General features: G+C 46.7%; 19 non-coding genes across 19 annotated transcripts; all 19 read right to left on the reverse strand.

Moving 5' to 3' along the window:
- Positions 1-803: 803 nt before the first annotated feature.
- Positions 804-875, reverse strand: Trnat-cgu (transfer RNA threonine (anticodon CGU)). Its single transcript has one exon. It is a non-coding gene; the product is annotated as a tRNA-Thr (tRNA).
- Positions 876-939: 64 nt separating this feature from the next.
- On the reverse strand, positions 940-1,011 carry Trnat-cgu (transfer RNA threonine (anticodon CGU)). Its single transcript has one exon. It is a non-coding gene; the product is annotated as a tRNA-Thr (tRNA).
- A 65-nt stretch (positions 1,012-1,076) lies between these two features.
- On the reverse strand, positions 1,077-1,148 carry Trnat-cgu (transfer RNA threonine (anticodon CGU)). Its single transcript has one exon. It is a non-coding gene; the product is annotated as a tRNA-Thr (tRNA).
- Positions 1,149-1,215: 67 nt separating this feature from the next.
- On the reverse strand, positions 1,216-1,287 carry Trnat-cgu (transfer RNA threonine (anticodon CGU)). Its single transcript has one exon. It is a non-coding gene; the product is annotated as a tRNA-Thr (tRNA).
- Positions 1,288-1,352: 65 nt separating this feature from the next.
- Positions 1,353-1,424, reverse strand: Trnat-cgu (transfer RNA threonine (anticodon CGU)). The gene has a single exon. It is a non-coding gene; the product is annotated as a tRNA-Thr (tRNA).
- A 65-nt stretch (positions 1,425-1,489) lies between these two features.
- On the reverse strand, positions 1,490-1,561 carry Trnat-cgu (transfer RNA threonine (anticodon CGU)). Its single transcript has one exon. It is a non-coding gene; the product is annotated as a tRNA-Thr (tRNA).
- Positions 1,562-1,627: 66 nt separating this feature from the next.
- Trnat-cgu (transfer RNA threonine (anticodon CGU)) lies at positions 1,628-1,699 on the reverse strand. Its single transcript has one exon. It is a non-coding gene; the product is annotated as a tRNA-Thr (tRNA).
- A 65-nt stretch (positions 1,700-1,764) lies between these two features.
- On the reverse strand, positions 1,765-1,836 carry Trnat-cgu (transfer RNA threonine (anticodon CGU)). Its single transcript has one exon. It is a non-coding gene; the product is annotated as a tRNA-Thr (tRNA).
- A 3,958-nt stretch (positions 1,837-5,794) lies between these two features.
- Trnat-cgu (transfer RNA threonine (anticodon CGU)) lies at positions 5,795-5,866 on the reverse strand. Its single transcript has one exon. It is a non-coding gene; the product is annotated as a tRNA-Thr (tRNA).
- Positions 5,867-5,932: 66 nt separating this feature from the next.
- Trnat-cgu (transfer RNA threonine (anticodon CGU)) lies at positions 5,933-6,004 on the reverse strand. Its single transcript has one exon. It is a non-coding gene; the product is annotated as a tRNA-Thr (tRNA).
- Positions 6,005-6,069: 65 nt separating this feature from the next.
- Positions 6,070-6,141, reverse strand: Trnat-cgu (transfer RNA threonine (anticodon CGU)). Its single transcript has one exon. It is a non-coding gene; the product is annotated as a tRNA-Thr (tRNA).
- Positions 6,142-6,205: 64 nt separating this feature from the next.
- On the reverse strand, positions 6,206-6,277 carry Trnat-cgu (transfer RNA threonine (anticodon CGU)). Its single transcript has one exon. It is a non-coding gene; the product is annotated as a tRNA-Thr (tRNA).
- Positions 6,278-6,342: 65 nt separating this feature from the next.
- Positions 6,343-6,414, reverse strand: Trnat-cgu (transfer RNA threonine (anticodon CGU)). The gene has a single exon. It is a non-coding gene; the product is annotated as a tRNA-Thr (tRNA).
- Positions 6,415-6,480: 66 nt separating this feature from the next.
- Positions 6,481-6,552, reverse strand: Trnat-cgu (transfer RNA threonine (anticodon CGU)). Its single transcript has one exon. It is a non-coding gene; the product is annotated as a tRNA-Thr (tRNA).
- Positions 6,553-12,352: 5,800 nt separating this feature from the next.
- On the reverse strand, positions 12,353-12,424 carry Trnat-cgu (transfer RNA threonine (anticodon CGU)). The gene has a single exon. It is a non-coding gene; the product is annotated as a tRNA-Thr (tRNA).
- Positions 12,425-12,486: 62 nt separating this feature from the next.
- Trnat-cgu (transfer RNA threonine (anticodon CGU)) lies at positions 12,487-12,558 on the reverse strand. The gene has a single exon. It is a non-coding gene; the product is annotated as a tRNA-Thr (tRNA).
- A 63-nt stretch (positions 12,559-12,621) lies between these two features.
- Positions 12,622-12,693, reverse strand: Trnat-cgu (transfer RNA threonine (anticodon CGU)). Its single transcript has one exon. It is a non-coding gene; the product is annotated as a tRNA-Thr (tRNA).
- Positions 12,694-12,896: 203 nt separating this feature from the next.
- On the reverse strand, positions 12,897-12,968 carry Trnat-cgu (transfer RNA threonine (anticodon CGU)). The gene has a single exon. It is a non-coding gene; the product is annotated as a tRNA-Thr (tRNA).
- A 65-nt stretch (positions 12,969-13,033) lies between these two features.
- Trnat-cgu (transfer RNA threonine (anticodon CGU)) lies at positions 13,034-13,105 on the reverse strand. Its single transcript has one exon. It is a non-coding gene; the product is annotated as a tRNA-Thr (tRNA).
- Between the last annotated feature and the right edge of the window lie 8,334 nt (positions 13,106-21,439).

Raw genomic sequence — 21,439 nt, forward strand, 5'->3', positions numbered from 1 at the left:
TCATGCCCGAACCTCCGGCATTCGGAGCACCGCGGTATGCGGCAGTTCTTTCTGATATGCCCATTCCTCTTGCACCTCAGGCACAAAGGCGATCGTCCGGGCACTATCACAAGGGCATTGCCTCCCTGGATACGCAGCTCATGCGGCAATGTTTCGGTCGTGTACCCATTCTTCAAGGTTATGGTTACTGACCTTATCGACGTTTGGGCTCCCTTGAACTTGCTTGTTGGCCAAGTCTCTCTTGTGATGCGGTCAACTTTTCCGAAAGGCTCGAGGGCCTTCCGCACGACGTCATCGCTAAGCTGGTAGGGCAGCCAGTGGATCTTGATGCGAATTTCGCCATCGTTGGGGTCGAGCACGAGACATTTCTTGCCCTTGATACGAAGTTCTTTCGCAGCAACTAGGCGGTGCTTGGCTGCCGCGGAGTGCGTCGACACAGCCCACACATGGTTCATTTGATAGGCGCCAATCGACGCCACATCCTGGATCACTCCCAGTCGTTCCATTTCGTCTTCGAAGTCGTTGATGCGGTATGGCCGCCCGGACACATCACAGTGCAAAAACACAGTGTTAAGCGCAGCATTTCCAGTTAGCAGCGGAGGCAGTAAAACACGGTATTCGTCCTAAGAAACAGATAAACCGCGGCCGGCGGCCGCCGATAACGAGCTATCGGAGCTCATCCTTTCCGCACCTTCACAGCTTGGCAGCCGGAAGTGGAATCGACTGAGCTATAGCGGCCCCTGCGACATACCTTGTTGCGTATTCTGCTCGTTTTATGCTTATTTTACAACAAAAAAAATGAATGCCGCCAGTGAGGATTGAACTCACGGCCTCTGGTTTACGAGACCAGCGCTCTACCACTGAGCTATAGCGGCCCCTGCCACATACATAGTTGCGTATTCCGCTCGTTTTATGCTTATTTTACAACAAAAAAATGATTTCCACCAGTGAGGATTGAACTCACGGCCTCTGGTTTACGAGACCAGCGCTCTACCACGGAGCTATAGCGGCCCCTGCAACATACCCTGTTGCGTATTCCGCTCGTTTTATGCTTATTTTACAACAAAAAAAAATAATGCCGCCAGTGAGGATTGAAGTCACGGCCTCTGGTTTACGAGACCAGCGCTCTACAACTGAGCTACAGCGGCCACTACCACCTTCTTTGTTGCGTATTCCGCTCGTTTTATGCTTATTTTAAAACAAACAAAAAACGAATGCCGCCAGTGAGGATTGAACTCACGGCCTCTGGTTTACGAGACCAGCGCTCTACCACTGAGCTATAGCGGCCCCTGCCACATACCTTGTTGCGTATTCCGCTCGTTTTATGCTTATTTTACAACAAAAAAAATGATTGCCGCCAGGGAGGATTGAACTCACGGCCTCTGGTTTACGAGACCAGCGCTCTACCAGCGAGCTATAGCGGCACTTCCACGTACCTTGTTGCGTATTCCGCTCGTTTTATTCTTATTTTACGACAAAAAAAAACGAATGCCGCCAGTGAGGATTGAACTCACGGCCTCTGGTTTACGAAACCAGCGCTCTACCACTGAGCTATAGCGGCCCCTGCCACATAGCTTGTTGCGTATTCCGCTCGTTTTATGCTTATTTTACAACAAAAAAAAACGAATGCCGCCAGTAAGGATTGAACTCACGGCCTCTGGCTTACGAGACCAGCGCTCTACCACTGAGCTATAGCGGCCCCTGCGACATACCTTGTTGCGTATTCCGCTCGTTTTATGCTTATTTTACAAAAAAAAAAACGATTGCCGCCAGTGAGGATTGAACTCACGGCCTCTGGTTTACGAGACCAGCGCTATACCACTGAGCTATAGCGGCCCCTGCGACATACCTTGTTGCGTATTCCGCTCGTTTTATGCTTATTTTACAACAAAAAAAAAATAATGCCGCCAGTGAGGATTGAACTGTCGGCCTCTGGTTTACGAGCCCAGCGGTCTACCACTGAGCTATAGCGGACTTTTTTTTTTTCTTTATTGCCTGGTTTTGACAACACGCAAAACAACATTACAGATGATCACAGTAAAACACTGAACTCAGGAAAAATGAGGCTGCCAGCCAATAAAGGGCTGACATTGTCAGTTAAAATAGCCTCATCTTTGTCAGCTGCTCTATTTCTGGCAGCCAAACCGGCAATACCTCGTCAGACTTAATAATTTCGACAAAGCGACCAATACTCTCTTTAAAATACTGTCGGGCAAAACGTGCATCGATGTCATTATACAGTTTTGCAGTGCGAGAGCGCCATATGCTATGGAGGCCCAGTACCATTACTAAATCATAAGGCACTCCAGCCTCATTGTCCACTGCAAGAAATCGTATACCGTGAGGGTTTAAGGGAAAGTCTTTTCGTAGTGTCCTTTGCAGCACATCCCATAAGTACACTCCCTCACAACAATGCAAAAACACGTGGTCTATTGTCTCTGGTAATTTACACCTAAAACAGTCTGTCCCCCATGGTACAAATAGCCCCCTCTGTTGCATATATGTTCGTACTAATAATGTACCTGTATGCAGCCTAAAGAAAAAGCCTAAAGAAAAAGGACTTGACCCCTGGCTGAATTTGCATCCTTTTCACCCTCTTAAGAACGTCCTGGCCTGGGCCTCCAGAGTACATAGCTCTGTACATTGGCACAGGGAACACGGTATCCACAATATCATGATACAGATTTTTCCTTTTTACAGCACTAAAGTATTCTTTTGAAAAAGGTGCATTCAAAAAATTAACACTTCCAACGACTTCTTTGAAAAAACCAAAAATCCCTCCATGCATATACCCGGTGGTTACAACAAAGTCAGGGAGAAGCCTGCCCAGCCTCACCTGACACACTGTCCTCAGAAAGGGGTCGCTTACATCCCTTACAAACAGAAATCTATTTACAAGCTGTCGCACAAATAGGTGCGCCAGTCCCAGTCCCCCATCTTTGATTCGCCTGAACAGGTTGGTGCGGCTGCACCTCTCCCAATTCGAGGCCCACACGAAAACAGCAAGGACCCGATGCAGCTTTTGCACATTTGTACGCGAACAGTGGAGCACTTGCATCACGTACCACAGTTTACTGACAAAAAACAGATTGCACACTGTTGCCCTAGCAAAGGTTGATAAATAAGCCCCCCTCCACTTATCTGCCTTTGCTCGAGTCTCCTATGTTTGTTCGTGCCAATACGGCTCACTGTCTTTATAACACTGTAGTGGGGCTCCAAGGTACTTTACGGGGGTTGTTAACCAGCTTACGTTGGCAAAAGTGTCAGGGGTTGATCGCCATTCTCCATGCCAGAACCCCAGGCACTTACCCCAATTTACAAGGCTTCCGGTGATTGTACTAAACTGTTTTGTTATCTCAACTACTTTAATAATACTTTCCTTGTTTTCACAGAATACCGCAATGTCGTCTGCATAAGCCAATACTTTTACTTCGGCCTCATGCACTCGGAACCCTCGAATTTCTACATCTTTGAGTATGCGCAAACACAATGTTTCAATATAAATGCAAAACAAAAGTGGGCTGAGGGGGCAGCCCTGGCGCACAGAGCGTTGCACGTTAATGGGCGCTCCCAATGCCTTGTTCACAACTAACCGCGTGGTGCAATTCCGGTACGCCAATGCTACCCCCTCTTTGATAACAGAACCGACGTTTATATAGTCTAAAATAGAAAACAATACATCGTGCGATACACAGTCAAAGGCCTTTTCAAGGTCTAGCTGAAGCACAGCGACTCCTAGGTGCATGGCATCGGAACACTCCAGCACACACCTTGCCTTGTGTATATTGGTGCAAATGGACCTTCCCCGTATGCCGCAAGTCTGATGAGGGCCAACAATTTTATGAATCACTCCCTGGAGCCTACTTGCTAGTATCTTCATAAATATTTTGTAGTCCACATTCGTAAGTGAAATGGGCCTATATGACGTAACCTGCTTAAGTTTTCCGACATCATCTGTTTTGGGGATTAACACCGTGTGAGCAGTTCCGTAAGAACGTGGCAGTGTTTTGAAATTAAATGATTCATTGAAAACAGCCACTAATACCGGCGATATTTCACTCTTAAATTCCTTGTAGAACGCCGCACTCAAACCATCCGGGCCTGGCGATTTCCCCGGGTTTAAATTATCAATGGCGTCTTCAACTTCTTTCGATGTTATTGGTTGTTAGCCACTCCTTTGTTTCATCGTCAAGCTTCGGCATGTTGCTGAGGAAGTCTCTCCTGAAGCTTTCGATATCGGCAGAGCGGTAAGCAAAAAGCGACTGGTAGTGCTCAAAAAAGGCACGCTTGATGTGCTTGTTATCCCCGGAAGTTTCGCCGTTCCAGTCAATCTCGGTTATGTGATTCCGTCGAGCATGCGCTTTCTCGAGCCCCAAGGCTCTCTTTGTAGGTCTTTCACCCGCTATCGCCTGGACCGCTCTTGCTCGTACAAGCGCTCCGTGAAAGCGCTCTTCGTCGATTATTTCTAGCTTTTGTTTTGTTTGCCTGATGTCGTCTTTGTACACGCCCGGCTGTTTGCCCTCCTGCTCTGTCAGAGTTTTTAGCAATTCTCGGAGCGACGTTTCCTTTTCTTTTTGTTCGAACCTTATGCAGCTGGCCCGTTCAATTGCTTTAATTTTAGAAGCTTCTTTTGTTAGTTCCCACATTTCCAAGATCATATTTTGGCTGCCCTGTTCGATTTTTCTGATTTGGTCCTTTACTGTGTTGCTGAAATTTTCGTCTTTTAAAACAGTTTCATTTAACTTCCACAATTCCCATGTAAAATTGTTCCGCCGTTTTTTGTGCCCTATTCTGCACGCGACAAGACAATGATCGGAGAAAGACAATGGCAAAACACTATAGTTGCTGCACATTGGAACCATTTCCACCGATATGTAAATCCGGTCCAGTCGGGCGTGGCTAGCGCCTTGAAAGTGCGTGTATTGCACGCTTCTTGCGCCCTCCAAACATTCGGCAACATCCTCAAGACCGAATTCCACAATGTGCTCAGACAACAAATCAGTGCTGACGTCCTTGAACGGCCTTTTGCTTGTCTTGTCACGTGCGGTTAACACGCAATTAAAATCCCCTAATAGTATTATTTGCCTATCAGTGGTGAGGTGCTGCCTGATACTATTAAAAAAGTCGGCACGCTCGTCCCCAGAATTGGGGGCTTAAATGCACAACACACGCCACTCGACAATGCGAAAAGAGAAATCGCTCACCACTAATCGCCCCGACAAACATGACATAACGGTTTGGACAGCTAAGCCCGGTAGCTTTCGCACGAAAAGCACGCAACCCGCCGAAGTGCCGACTGCGTGACTAACACATGCGAAGTACCTCGACGTGAAACGCCGCACCATGCTCTCAGTCTCTGACTCCCCCTGCACCTTGGTTTCCTGAACCTCTAACACGTCAACGTCATGTTCGGTTAACAGTCGGTACACTTGGCTCTGTTTTCTTTTCCCAGCCAATCCCCTGACGTTGAGAGTAGCTACGGTCAGTGCGAGATCGTAAGGCAGTGTCTTTTAATTAGAGGCTGAGAGCATGGCGCTTACCTTTCGCGTCTCGAGCTGGCTAGGCGCTCCCACCCGCCGCTGCGCCGTCCCCTGCGTTGCGCTGTTGGGGGGGCGTTTCCGGGGGTTTCCTGTCGATCGGGATGATAGGCTTGGGTCTGAACGACGGCCGCCGTATCTGCGTTGTTTTCGCCGGCGGCTCCTCGCTGTTCCTCACTGAGCTATAGCGGACCCTGCGACATACCTTGTTGCGTATTCCGCTCGTTTTATGCTTATTTTACAACAAAAAAAATGGCTGCCGCCTGTGAGGATTGAACTCACGGCCTCTGGTTTACGAGACCAGCGCTCTACCACTGAGCCATAGCGGACCCTGCCACATACCTTGTTGCGTATTCCGCTCGTTTAATGCATATTTTACAACAAAATAAAATGATTGCCGCCAGTGAGGATTGAACTCACGGCCTCTGGTTTACGAGACCAGCGCTCTACCACTGAGCTATAGCGGCCCCTGCGACATACCTTGTTGCGTATTCCGCTCGTTTTATGCTTATTTTACAACAAAAAAAATGATTGCCGCCAGTGAGGATTGAACTCACGGCCTCTGGTTTACGAGACCTGCGCTCTACCACTGAGCTATAGCGGCCCCTGCGACATACCTTGTTGCGTATTCCGCTCGTTTTATGCTTATTTTACAAAAAAAAAACGATTGCCGCCAGTGAGGATTGAACTCACGGCCTCTGGTTTACGAGACCAGCGCTATACCACTGAGCTATAGCGGCCCCTGCGACATACCTTGTTGCGTATTCCGCTCGTTTTATGCCTATTTTACAACAAAAAAAATGATTGCCTCCAGGGAGGATTGAACTCACGCCCTCTGGTTTACGAGACCAGCGCTCTACCACCGAGCTATAGCGGCCCCTGCCACATACCTTGTTGCGTATTCCGCTGGTTTTATTTTTATTTTACGACAAAAAAAAACGAATGCCGCCAGTAAGGATTGAACTCACGGCCTCTGGTTTACGAGACCAGCGCTCTACCACTGAGCTATAGCGGCCCCTGCCACATATCTTGTTGCGTATTCCGCTCGTTTTCCCTGCACGGGGCACCTTGAGTAATCTTGGTGACGGTGAGTGGCGACACCGCGTACCCCGAGCCCCCCATACTTAAGCTGTTACCTACCGTGGCGAGAAGTTGAAAGGTGAAGGGTTAGAAGCCGTGAACGGTGGCCGTCGGAGCCCTGGTCAAGCTCCGGCCGATGGGCTCCCTGTCTGTCTATCAGGCTGGGAGCTCCGGGACCTCTTTGACCATCAGGGTAACGTCAAAGAAGAAAGTACCCCAGTTCCCTGCTTTATACTATGCCGCATGGTACTTTCGAAATCCTCTCTTCCAAATGATCGGGCCCCAAAAAGGGCCCGCACCGATGTAATTTTCAAACCTCTGCCCAACATGAAATTTAACACACCAGACAACTTTCCTCGCTTCTTAGTGATACAATCTAAGAACAAGGAATCTCCAGTTACCTGCAAGTCGGTCTTCTTAATTGCCAAGTTCATTGAGAGTGTAGTTGGCGCGAACTACAAGGCAAAGAAGCTGACATCGGGGGACGTGCTTGTAGAACTATCTACTAAAAAACAATCTGATAGTCTCTTGAACCAGACCGACCTACTTGGCCTTGAAGTAGCTGTAACGCCACACCGGAGCCTTAACAGCTCGCAGGGCGTCATATCTGAGATGGACCTGCTCAATGAAAGTGAGTCTGACCTCCTCGAGGGCATGCGTGACCAGGGCGTTACTGCGGTAAGAAGAATAATGATCAGACGCGATGGCAAAGAAGTAAAAACGAAACATGTGATCCTAACTTTTGACCGAAGTGTCCTACCGGAGTCTGTCACTGCAGGCTTCCTTCATTGCAACGTACGACCTTACATACCGAACCCACGCCGCTGCTTCAAGTGCCAGCGGTATGGGCACATTACTACCACCTGCCGCGGAAAACTGACATGTGCCAAGTGCGCAGGACATCATGACCCTTCAGAGAACTGTGCTTCTAACGTATTGAAATGTGCCAACTGTGAACAACCCCACGCTGCATACTCTCGGTCATGTGCTAAATTCAAAGCCGAGAAAGAAATCATAAACATGAAGGTCACCCAGAACATTACCTATCAAGAAGCACGACAGAAACACTCAATGTTTTCGCAAAGATATGCCGATGCAGCTCGCCGGGGGGCGGAGTGGCGTCTAGTCACGGCGGCCACCCAGTACTGCGAAGCAGACTTGGTGCCGTCCCAGCCCCCCCAGGTGCTGCCCAAGGCAGCCCAACCATCCGACACTACACCTGTGGCGCCCGCAAGTGTTGTGTTAGCTGCGAGTGTGAGGAGTGACGGCTCTGCCGTCAATCCTCCTCTTCCGGCTGCCAGACTGCAGGCGGCCATGGACGTAGATGTGGTCGGTCCCACGACCACTTCTGTGTCCAACAAACAGTCGGGGACGGCAGGGGCTCCTGCCTCCACTTCGAACATATCCCGAGGAGGAGCCCGCAAGGACTCCATCTCGTCACTGTCACACCACTCAGATGATGACATGGAGGTAACACCGTCTCTGCCAGTGCCAAAGGCAGAAAGAGAACAGCGAACCATGGCGGGGCGAGGCAAAAAGCCACCAGCCACCCGTGTCACAGGTCCAAGTCAGAACTGATAGATAGTATACATCCAGCCCAAGTCCCCATCTACACCAGGTAAAATCTCCTCCCTAAACATTTATGGTAGCACAAATAATTACACAGTGGAACTGCCGGGGCCTTATTAAAAACCTAGATGATATATATGAAATCCTACACAAAACGCAATCAGCCATCCTATGTTTACAGGAGACACACTTGAAACCTAAGCACACCAATTTCCTGAACCAATACTCAGTATTTAGGAGAGACAGAGATAGCTGCACGCACTGCTCTGGTGGCGTAGCTATAGTTACGCAAAAATCTATCCCTTGCCAATCTCTTCAATTGCGTGCCGCCCTAGAAGCGGTTGCAATCCGGGCAATTATTTTCAACAGATTAACAACAATTTGCTCACTATACATTCCCCCTGAATATCGTTTATCTAGCTCTGAATTTGAGTCTCTCATAGATGAGCTGCCGGAACCGTTCCTACTCGTAGGTGACCTGAACGCACACAGCCCACTATGGGGATCTGAACGCACAGATTCCCGGGGCCGCTTGATAGAAAAATTCCTCTTCTCATCCGGAGCTTGTCTCTTTAACAAAAAAGAGCCGACATACTACAACACTACACACAATACATACTCACACATAGACTTGGCGATCGGCTCTTCTGTCCTCTTTCCGGCTGTTGAATGGGAAGTGGACAACAACCCCTATGGGAGCGACCACTTCCCTGTCATCTTGAAAGGCATTGATAAAGCCCGTAACAGTTCCATCTGCCATAAAAAGTTTAAGGAATCTGGTGCTGATTGGTTAAAATTTAAACAATTATCTCAGCTTTCATACACGTCCTTAAGCTATTTGGGCATTGACGAAGCCTGTGAACTGGTGACTGCACACATTCTTCATGCTGCCGAGGGCTCAATTCCGCAAACATCTGGTGCCACACCTAACACTAGGAGGCCGTGGTGGAATGAAGAGTGTAGGCTTGCACGGCAGGCTCAAAATAAGGCGTGGGGTGTCCTTCGCAGGTACCCCACTACGCAAAACTTGATTTCCTTCAAACGTGCAAAAGCACAAGCAAGACGCATTCGCCAGCAAGCAAAAAGAGATAGCTGGCGCTCTTTCGTGACTTCTATCAACTCGTACACAGATGCAGGCAAAGTATGGAACAGAATTAAAAAGTTTAATGGACGGAAAACACACACCCTACCTTTGGTCAACAGTACAGGCGATACCCTAGAGGACCAGGCAAACACACTTGCGAAATACTTTTCATATGTATCGAGTTCTGCTCATTACACGAATGCTTTCTTACGACACAAAACATCTATGGAGAAGAAACCGATTCGTGATAACAAAAGATCTGACGAACCATACAACACGGAATTTTCCATAACAGAGCTTTTGGTCGCCTTGGGAACATGTAAGGCTTCAGCGCCTGGGGCAGATAGTATATCATACACAATGATACAACATCTGCACCCAGAAACTCTCCGAACACTCTTGCACTTGTTCAACAAAATATGGGCGGCGGGATACTTTCCGAGAGCTTGGAGAGAAGCAGTTGTAGTTGCCGTATTAAAACAGGGGAAAGATGCCTCACTACCTGCCAGTTACCGACCAATAGCTCTGACAAGTTGCTTAGGAAAGGTTTTTAAAAAAATGGTAAATAAGAGGCTAATTCATTTTCTTGAATATAACGGCATCCTGGACAGTTGTCAGGCTGGTTTCCGATCAGGTCGAAGCACAACTGACCAGCTAGTTGCCTTTGAGTCGTATGTCAAATATGCTTTTATCCACAAACAGCACTGTCTTTCTGTTTTCTTTGACTTAGAAAAAGCATACGATACAACTTGGCGTTACGGCATACTGCTTGATCTCAAGGCATTCGGTGTGTCTGGACATATGCTAAACACTATTGAAAGTTATTTGTCGGAGCGGACATTTAGGGTAAGAGTAGGGACAGTGGTATCAAGAACATACATACAAGAAAATGGGGTTCCCCAGGGTGGAGTATTAAGCTGTACTCTGTTTATAATTAAAATGAATTCACTTGGGAAATCGTTGCCACCCTCAATCTCCTACTCAATGTATGTTGACGACGTCCAAATAAGCTTTAGGTCATGCAATCAGTCCAAATGCGAAAGGCAGATACAGTTAGGTGTGAACAGGCTTGCAAAATGGACGGAAGAAAATGGTTTTAAATTGAATCCTCACAAAAGTACATGTGTGTCATTCACAAGACAGCGTGGAATTCGTCGAGAACCCGATGTCACACTGAACGGAGAACGGATTGCTGTCAAGAAAGAACACAAGTTTTTAGGTGTTGTACTTGACGGAAAACTAACATACGTACAGCACTTAAAGAAACTCAAACAAAAATGCCTAAAAACCATTAACATTTTAAAAGTGTTGTCACATCAGTCTTATGGTGCTGATAAAGACTGCCTTCTACGTCTCTTTGTGAGTTTAGTTAGGTCACGTATAGACTATGGAAGTGTAACATACGGGTCCGCGTCTAAAACTGCCTTAAAAATGTTAGACCCAGTACTACATTTGGGCCTTCGCCTTGCCTCTGGAGCCTTCAGGACAAGTCCAATCCAGAGTCTTTATGTAGAATGCGACCACTGGTGCCTAGAGCACCAGCGTGCTTATACAGCACTCCTCTATGCTATTAGGACAATGTCTATGACGAATCACCCATGCAATTCTATTGTGAATGACATCTCATCCGCCCATTTGTATTTAGCGCGCCCGTCGATCCCTGCCCCTGTAGCCTTGCGTGTCAAAGGCCTTGCAGAGGAGATAGGGGTGTCTTTAGATGATGGCATAAAAACCTGTATCGCCGATACAGTCCCACCTTGGGACATGTCAACTATTCATTGTGACACATCCTTTAAACAAATTGACAAGCGTCGTGCACCCCGCGAATTGATTTTACAGCATTTCTTAAGTTTACAACACAGATATCCATGCGCCTCTTTTTACACAGATGCTTCCAAGTCTTCTTCTTCTGTGTCCTGTGCTGCACATGGCCCGGACTTTGCCAGCACAAGGACATTGAACAGAAATTGTAGCATCTTTACAGCAGAAGCCTATGGTATTCTAATCACAGTGGATCACATTACACAGAACAAAATACAACAATCAGTCATCTACACAGACTCCCTAAGCGTAGTAACTGCATTGGATTCCTTTAAGCCCACAAAAAACGTTATTCTAAACCGCCTTTTTAAAGCTCTTATAACTGCCTATAAGTCAAAGCTAAAAATACTTGTTTGCTGGATCCCTGGACACAGTGGCATTCTGGGCAATGAAATTGCTGACCAGAACGCCACTTTGGCGGCCCTACGTAGTGGTGTTGATGTAGCGCAGGTCCCTCACCTCGATCTGAAACCAGTAATCCGGAGGGGAATCCGTAAATGCTGGCAGCACATGTGGGACACACACACAGACAACAAGCTCCACTCAGTAAAACCAAACCTAGGAAGATACACAACAGAAAAACAAAACAGATTCATTGAAGTATCCATTTGCAGACTGCGAATAGGCCACACTTACGCTACACACGCATATCTTTTGAATGGAACACTCCCACCTGTTTGTAACAAGTGTGGGGAACGACTCACCGTCCTCCATGTATTAATTGAGTGCACATTCTGCAATGAAGCCAGAAAACGGCATTTCCCGAAAATATATACCTACAACATTCCACTACATCCTTCACTGTTTTTAGGAGATGAACCTATGTTTACAAACAAAAGTCTTTTAAGTTATCTTGTAGACATCAAGCTTTTAAAACTCATCTCTTACAGTGCGTGACCTCGGAGCCTACGAGCAGTGAGTGAGGCCCTCATGCTCCCTTTGTCCGCACGGGAGGCCCACTCCCGTCGCATGCTCTTTGGCTCGAGGTGCATCACGTTGCACCCATAACCCATTTCAGCCACCATTATGAACATCTTCATGCTTTAGTGGACGGGCTCTCTACACCCATATATACAGTATTTTAAGATGTATCATACTCATTTCATACATATTTTAAGCACAAACATGACTATTGAAAGACCACATAACATAGTTCTGGCGCTCTTTGGTCTTAGAAACCCTTGCGCCAATAAACCACAAACATACATACATATACATATTCCGCTCGTTTTATGCTTATTTTACAACAAAAAAAAACGAATGCCGCCAGTGAGGATTGAACTCACGGCCTCTGGTTTACGAGACCAGCGCTCTACCACTGAGCTATAGCGGCCCCTGCGACATACCTTGTTGCGTATTCCGCTCGTTTTATGCTTATTTTACAAAAAAAATGATTGCCGCCAGTGAGGATTGAACTCACGGCCTCTGGTTTACGAGACCAGCGCTCTACCACTGAGCTATAGCGGCCCCTGCGACATACCTTGTTGCGTATTCCGCTCGTTTTATGCTTATTTTACAAAAAAAAATGATTGCCGCCAGTGAGGATTGAACTCACGGCCTCTGGTTTACGAGACCAGCGCTCTACCACTGAGCTATAGCGGCCCCTGGCCACATACCTTGTTGCGTATTCCGCTCGTTTTATGCTTATTTTACAACAAAAAAAATGATTGCCGCCAGTGAGGATTGAACTGTCGGCCTCTGGTTTACGAGCCCAGCGGTCTACCACTGAGCTATAGCGGACCCTGCGACATACCTTGTTGCGTATTCCGCTCGTTTTATGCTTATTTTACAACAAAAAAAATGGCTGCCGCCTGTGAGGATTGAACTCACGGCCTCTGGTTTACGAGACCAGCGCTCTACCACTGAGCCATAGCGGACCCTGCCACATACCTTGTTGCGTATTCCGCTCGTTTTATGCTTATTTTACAACAAAAAAAATGATTTCCGCCAGTGAGGATTGAACTCACGGCCTCTGGTTTACGAGACCAGCGCTCTACCACTGAGCTATAGCGGCCCCTACCAGCGCTCTACCACTGAGCTATAGCGGCCACTACCCAGTCGAAAATGACAACAGAAAAATTTCTGTAGTACGTCGTTTGTCGTATTTTTGCGTGTCGTACAGTCGTACCGTCGTAGTCTTGTCGTACAGTCGTCGTGTTGTGTCGTCATTCTGACAGTTGTCGTGTGTAGTATTCCTGTAGCAATTTTGTTGTTTCACTGTGTGTTGTAGTCCTGTAGTGATCCTGTAGTATGTCATAGTCCTGTAGTAATCCTGTAGTGATCCTGTAGTATGTCGTAGCCCTATAGTAATCCTGTAGTAATCCTGTAGTATGTCGTAGACCTGTAGTAATCCTGTAGTATGTCACAGTTCTGATGGTCTTCTGCAAGAATCATGCCTGTCTTGTCACAGTCCTGATGCTGTGTTATGTATTCCTGGCATCTCGCAGTCGTGACCTGTTACACAATGCATTCATAACAATTCTGTTGCAGCAAATATCAGTATTTTTTAATCTGGCCATGCACAGTATTCGAGCTATCCACTGTACGTAAACAGCTAGGCAGCCCAAATATGCCATGAGCCTATGCACAGACAAACTGAAGAGAACACAAAAAATTTATTTGCTTTCTTCATGCAAACGCAGCTCCAGGCTGGAAAAAACAAGTACAAGTGCCATTAGAATCAGCTTGCCAAAGTCCAAAAGTGCACCATCCCTAACTAAAAAGCATTATGGATGATCTGTGCCATTCTAAAGCTGCGAAGTTTTAAGAAGCTGCAAAAAGCCTATAGTAAATTACTAAATTCCCAGTGAAAAACCACCAATAGCTAGAAGCTGCCAATAATTAATTATAGCTGCAGAAGGCCATGGAAAGACTAAAAAACTACCAATGCAGACCTCGTGAAGCACAAAAATTACATTGCAAATTACATCAACCATACAAAATGCCACCATTTTCTCAATGATTGTTTAGGAATAAAATGGTAGAGACACTGGCTCTGGCGTTCACACCAACCAAATTGGCAAACAAGCCCATGTACCTTCTCATCGGCGCAGATCCGCACACTTCTGCGCAAGATACCTGGCCAGAAGCTTGTGACGCTTCTGCATTTCTGCTGGATCACAGAGCTTTACCTGGAGGTAATGCCAGAAGGAATCTGCATCGATAGAAAAAAATATGGTGCAAGACAATGACAAGCAGCACAAAAAGACTGAAAATCATACTGCTAATACTCTGTCCTTAAACTGCGCCATTTTATAAAACTAAGCACGTCTCCGCATGCTGTGCTCTCTATTATGCTGATAAAGTGCTTTTCACTTTACCGTGGCTATTCAAAATCATTCAATTTAAATGATATCTTGAAAGCCCCTTTTCATAGCGTTCCTGGAACAAGTAAAGCTATTTGGACTTATATCAGAAAATGCCCTTTCAAAAACAGTTTTGTTTTCATTTTTTGCAACAAAAATGCAATTTTCGACACGCATCACGTGAGTGCAGAAGAGGGGCGTGGTCATCGCGTGTCACTGCTACCCCACAAGGCATGCTGCTCGTACTAAATCTGCATCAGCGTTTGGTTTGTGTTATCAGGGCATTAATGGTGATTCAAAAGATAATTTTTAATTGTCAGGTTTGCAGTCAGACAGTAATAATCCCTGAAATCGGCTGAAAATTTCAAGCATGCTTGATATTTCGTGAAGTAACTTTGCAAACAGGCACTGCAGTGCCTGTTTGCAAAATTACTTCACGATTTTAGGCACTCTTATTGCCTTTGTGCATGTTGTTCTAAGTTGTGTTGTAGTTCCACTTACCACAGGACCATTCAAACAGTTAACAACAGTTTCGGTTTCGTTTCTGCATCACGAAATTCATATTTGCTGCTACTATACGGTTACTCAACTTCAAGCCTACCTGCCATGGAGTTCAGCGTCAACTACAGATCTACAAAAAAAGCATGCCACTCCTGATTTCACCCCACCCTAACCCGTTTTCTGCGATAAGAACTTCCAATGCAAGTCAGAAGATAACACCCAGTCGCCAGATATCAGTTTCGACAAGGAGAGCACTTCAAACCGGCCTAGGTCTAGTGTTGCTCCTTATAGTTGAAATGTCTATTCAGACGGAGTCTTCAATACATTTGGTACTGTTTCATTTCAAAAATGTTAAATGCGCTGCAATGTAGGAGGCTCATAGTGCTAATCTTTTTTATCGCGCAACAGCTACTCGGCCAAAATTTACAGGCCACAATTTTCACTCATCACATCTCATTCCTGCAAGCAAGGTTACAATAGCAAGTCAGAAGATGATGATAAACCGCAAGTTTATGTTTTTAGAGATAACTGACAGTGAAAGTCAAAAGCATCAACCACGTGCAGTTTCATTTTCAACATGCATGCTTTTCCGCATCGTCTGCTTGTCCCCAATACTGTGCTGGCTGTAAATGGAAAATCAGTCATTGAGAAGATGTTTTTACGTCATGTGGGGCAAATTGGTGCCTCTGATAATGTCAAACCACCAGAATTCTTCCAGGAAACCCCCCAAAATTGCACATCTTGAAACGCAGGTTCGGCTTCACCGCATGGCACGGGCACCACGCGTGCTAAGATATTTTAGTGGCGAAGCACCTTAGGACCTCGCTTTGTCCGGGGCTTGGCGTCCGAGTACACAGTGTTGCACATGCGCGAGGAGCATTGGATTGGATTAAATTTAATTGTATTGGATTGGATTGCAATTGTATATACTGTACACACATGTTGTCACTCATTTAGATGCGCAAGTGGGCAATGCCACGGGTGATTTATGGTAAGAACGATCCCCAGTGCTTTGCGCACTTGTCATGATTGATTTCGTAGAGATGCGTGAATGTTTTTTTTTAGATCTGAAAACTTTTCCGCACAAGCTAACATTTTTTCTAGGACGTGTTTCTGAAATGTTCCCTACAAAATGTATATTCGAAATTTTTTCTACTGTCGACAGTTTGTTGTACACAACACCTTCGGCAACTTGATTTTCATTTTCTTCGTTTTCTCATTTTCTTTTCACTCATTTTCTTCGATAATTTGACAAAAATTTTGACTGATATTTTTTTGCAACTAAGAAGCGTGAAAACATTTAAAAAACTGGTGTTATTAGAAAAGGCATTAAATATTCTGCATTTGGTGTTCCTGTAATTAGTGCCTAACCAATTTTTTTTGCAGAAAAAAAAATGTTTTCTGGGACCCCTATAAATCGGTCAATTTTCCAGCAGGAATGAGTTAAATTACTACAGAGCATGACTCATACTCATAAAAGTTCCCCACCCAAAAGTATAAGCCAGCTCGTAAATCTAAGTGAAGTTCAGCAACGATAAAAGTTCAGCAAATTAAAAAATGAATTAAAAAGAAAAAATGCCGATACTCCCCAATGCAAAATTTCTGCGCAGCACGAACTGCTGTCTTCTTGATCGAGGCGCATAGTTGCTGTGTCTCAGAAAATGATTGTGTGATCATCTTGCTGTGCGTCGGCACAATGGAGCTTGTTTTCTAAATCGTGTTTGAACTACCACACAAATGTCACGTGGCTCGACGAGCGATGCAACGAGGATGGCGACGAAGGGTCCGAAGGATCGATGACAGTGCAGCACGCAGAACTTGAAAGAACAAGACGCCTGTTTTCATGCATGCCTGGTTTTGCGTTTGCTTTCTTGGGTGCCACTACACGCCGAGGGCAGTTTTCACACACGTGTTGGAAACAGCCTTGGCAAGTGCCCTCCCGCCCACACTCTCAGAGCGTGTCGCGCCACCTCAACAAACGCCCGTCCCCCTCACAATTTCGCCACACTCTCCTACTCCTTTGTTTTCTTTCTTTCCATCGTTCACTCAAATACAACGCCGAGCCATTGCCATCGTGAAACCACAGCAGTGGTGGCCGAAGTGCTGTGCACAAAAGTGTCAAGCTGGCGCCTACATTTTCCCTGTGTAATTTAATGCATCTGGACACCTAGTGTCCACGTCATTACGCTGTTTCAGTGAGAGGGAGTTTTATAGCTGTAGGGCATAGTTAGAGCAGTAGCTAGTGGCATCACGCATTAATAAATTTACCTGATAATGCTGCCACCTTGACCGGGCTGAGCGCTTTGTGGACCTTCAGGCCACCCTTCGAGATGGCCTTGTTTGAGAGGGTGCCGGTCAAGCTTCGCACTTTCAGAACATCATTCCCCCACATCCGCACCGCCAGCTGCTTGCAAAACGCGGCGTCAGTCGGCAGGAGGAGAAGCCGCTCCCACGTTCCCAAGTCGATGTAGATGCCCCTACCAAGGTGCACCTGCAAAGAAATTAGTAGGAAATGAAAGCAATTATACGGGAATTTCTCTACAAAGATACACTGCAAGTCATGCGCTAAACTTCTCAATAAAGTGAGCTTTACATCAGCCTACCTGCCCATCGCTCACGGTCCCTGCAGTGGTGTCTGGGATTAGAGCAGCTTGTCGAAGGGCTGTAAAAAATCAGATTATAGGCTTCAGTTGTAAATCCTGACTACATGTTATGCACTGCCCATAATTGCTTTACTTCCATAACGAGGTCTCTTTTGTTCCTTTCTAAGAAGTCAGCAGAACTTGGTTAATATTAGCTGGCCAGGCAAAACAGATTTTTAAGGGACATGCGATTTTTGACTGTATTCCCCCATGCATATATAATTTGCACCAATAGTTGACAAATGTCAAAAGTGAGGTGGAGAAGGAAGCACGAGCAAGGAGGATGCTTCATGTGTGAACAGAGCCCCGAGCTTTCTCGATCCTGTGCTCAGCCTGTGTTGACACCCTGACCGTGAATAAACCCTTCTTCAAACAGCAACCCCGGCATCCAAAATTGCCTTTACAGCTGAAATGTTTAAATTTCGTCTCCCACTACATGTACTGCTGTGGAACAACCCCTTCAGCAATGCAGCACACATTATTGCTGGGAACATTTGAGCATTTGTGTATGAGCCCACTTATAATGAACTCGATCATCATGCTGAACTCGCTCGTTAAATCCGCAGTTCATAATAAGCCTTTTCTGCATGGGAAAACGCTGTGTGCATACAGCAGGTGCACTGACGCAGCGGCAGACGTCACTTGCTCAGCGTTGGCTGTAGCAGTGAAAGTGCTTAGGAAAGTTTACTACTCGCTCACCAGAACAGAACTATGGATGGTTAGAAAATGGCAGTGCCCAGTGCACGATAACAATTCTTGTAAGGAGAAACAAAGAGTGTGTTCTCTCAAGCCTAGCTAATTCAGTGGCCCCCAGCTTTCCTTCATCCATGACTGAAATCGTTCTTCCACTTTCTCCTACCCCGGGCTGGAGGTGGGGGAAGACACGACCCACGCTTCGCAGGTGTTGCTACTGTGCCAGCACGAAGTTTCTGCGCATTAAATCTATTATGCTCCCTGTCTCATGCTCCTCCTTTTGACACGCTCCCGGCAAACAGGGATGGATAGAAGGGGAGGGGGGTCGGAAACCTGGAATTCCCAAGAGCGGTGTTCTGTTTTGTTTACATTTTTGTTCACTGGCATTTTCTTTTGCTGGCTGCTATCTGTTGAGAAAGGGTGATGATGTGCAGTGCATATCACACTATGCGGGCATAAAACACACATCGAAGTGGCGACTGGGACTGCTGTTGTAGACACACAAGGGTGGGTCCTTCATTTTACCCAAGCTTCACCCTCACACTCGTTTGTTGTATCGGAAATTGATTGCCATCGGCCCAGTGCATACAATCGTTCGTTATAGCCAAGCCTTTGTTATAACTGCGGCAGTTATAAGTGGGCTTGGCAGTATTTTGTATATGCATTCTAACATTCAACAACAAAAGTAACCAGAAAAAATTGTTTCCATGGTTAGCATTTTAAGAACACCATGGGGAAGTGCGCGTAAGCCTGCTTGTTCCTAAAGCCAACCCAGGCATAAACAAACACACCTTTTTTTGGCTGTGATCTTGCCGCATCCTCGGCCCTTCCAGTCCCTGCTGCAGTAAAAAAAAATGTTAGGACAACCTGAAGTTCTAATGGTAAAGCCATGATAAAAAGTAAATAAAGCGCAGGTTCACTTGCTTCCAGGAAATTTGTATGTGGAAGTGGCTTGCATAAGTAGGATGCAAAGCCATCCTATTTATGCAAGCAAGGAATCAATCCACTGCCCACATCAGGCTTCATAATGCGACATGGCTCCACGGCCATTGCTACTGAAAACTGCCACAATAACCAAAACAGGCTTCCGCCACAGGCCTACTATGTAACTCTGGGGCAAAATCATAGGTTCCACTATACTCGGTTACAACTTAAGAACGGCAACGGAAGTTGCCGCTGTGCCTCATCACCGCTGCCAGATGTTACTCCGCGCGGCGCAAGTAGTGCGTTACTGGGAGTGTTTTGTTGAACATGGCACGAGCCGTTTCCGTGATTTTTCGGAGTTAGCATGCTTATAAACTACCGCAGCGACGACAAACAAACTACGTGAGAAAAGGCAGACGACATCACTCATTCACAGCAATGTCCTTTCAAAAAGCGCAATCTCCTTTCAAAACATCCAGGTCTGTCGCTTGAGCGGAGTGATACCGTACATGAGCTATTGCCGTTCTTAACTTGTTCCCGAGTATAGCCTAACTCGGGAAATACGCATAGCACCCAGATAGCCGAATTGGTAAGGCATTCGAGATCTAATCGGGAAATACGCATCTGTCAATATTCTGAGCCAACAGCAAGAAAGCGTTCAACACCTACTTTCTTCACAGCCAGTGTCGAGGGCAGGTGGTGGTGCTTCTGCCAGGCCTGCGCTGGCACAGCTAGTGGTCGGCAGTGCCACAGGGCCTGTGCTGGCGCAGCCTGTGCTGGCTGGTGACGGTAGCGACCCAGGGCTCATGTTGCCGCAACTCGTGCCTGGTGATGGTGCCGCGGAGTCCGTGCTGGCGCAGGTAGAGCCAGATGGTGGTAGTGCCCCCGGGCCCGCGCTGGTGCAGCTACTGCCTGGTGGCGGTAGTGCCCCAGGGCTTGTGGTGGCACGGCTCATGGCTGGTGGCAGTAGTGCCCCCAAGCCCGTGCTGGCGCAGCTTACGGCAGGTGCTGCAGCAGGGCCCATGCTGGTGTAGCTTATGGTGGGTGCTGCTGGTTCCACAGCTGGTTCCATGTTGGTGTGGTGCTGCAGGCCATCTCCACTCTCTTCGCTGCCTGGAGGGGTGCCAAAGTTACCGTGTTTGCATGTAAATAAGCGACCTCAACTATAACGCAACGGGGGCACTTTTGGTCGCTCCGAAAATGAAAAATATATATATTACGATTATAACACGAGGTAATGCAAAGTTGTCACGAGGCCCACCAACCTCACGTGCAAGCTCCCTCGCATTGAGTTAAACAAGCTTAGCGTTTACAGTCAAAAACTGACCGCGACGTTTGCGGACGAATTCTGCAAGGTCATTTTTCCGTGTACAGTAGTGGCCATTCTTGGGTCCACGGAACGCTTTACCAGTCGGTGTGGCTTGAAAGGTGCGATCGCACTTCCTCCAACCTCGAATGGTTGCCTCGCTTAGTCTATGCACTATGCACAACACATACAACATCGAAAACAAGTAAGCCAATCTACATAGCTGCAGTTTGTTCTTTTGGGACTAACAAGCCACTTTCGCAGTTGGGCCTGTAAGAAAAATGTAGACCAATAAGCTGCGTTGCCCAATAAGTCGCATCATTAGCAAGTCTGCTACACAATATATGGAGCATTTACATGTTTCTCCACTTTATATAGCAGTGCCGTTTTATGAATTTGTAACCCGGCCTTCTATTCAACAAGGCGTAATTCATGTGGTGCCTGCAAAAGGCACTACAGAGGCTTACAACTAGATAGGAAAGCAATATCTCAAAATGCCTACAAACAAGCCATGTAACGAGGCCATGCTGCAGGGCTAAGTTTTGTTCTAACCCGCACAAAGAAAAGACCCTGTTCAATGAGGGTGCAGGCTGTTTAGATGGTAATGGCGCATGTTAGCAGATGTGCTACCTTCCCTGCACCAGTTGAGATTACAGCTAACTAAGCATGACAGTAACTGCAGCATCTGCCACATAACTTAGCTCATAACAGTAATAATACACCATGCACGTGCACTGATGGTTTACGCACCTGCAAAGAGAACTTTCCGGCACAGAGCTTTCTGAAGCTCCCTATTCATGGACCGCAGCTCCTGCAGCTCGCTGCTACAAATGCTGTCCTGGAGCTGCTTGTTTGAAGCCTTCAGTCGGCTGTTTTTCGCCTCCAATTGTGCGATTCTCATTTTCAATGCTGCTACGGTGCTTTCTTCCATCGCAGCAGCCTGAAGCAGCATGGTGGCTTCAGCAGATCTTTTTTGG

Source organism: Haemaphysalis longicornis, unplaced genomic scaffold (genome assembly GCF_048455015.1).
Source record: "Haemaphysalis longicornis isolate Haplotype H1 unplaced genomic scaffold, Haemaphysalis longicornis Haplotype H1 scaffold_14, whole genome shotgun sequence".
NCBI classification, from domain to species: Eukaryota; Metazoa; Arthropoda; class Arachnida; order Ixodida; family Ixodidae; genus Haemaphysalis; species Haemaphysalis longicornis.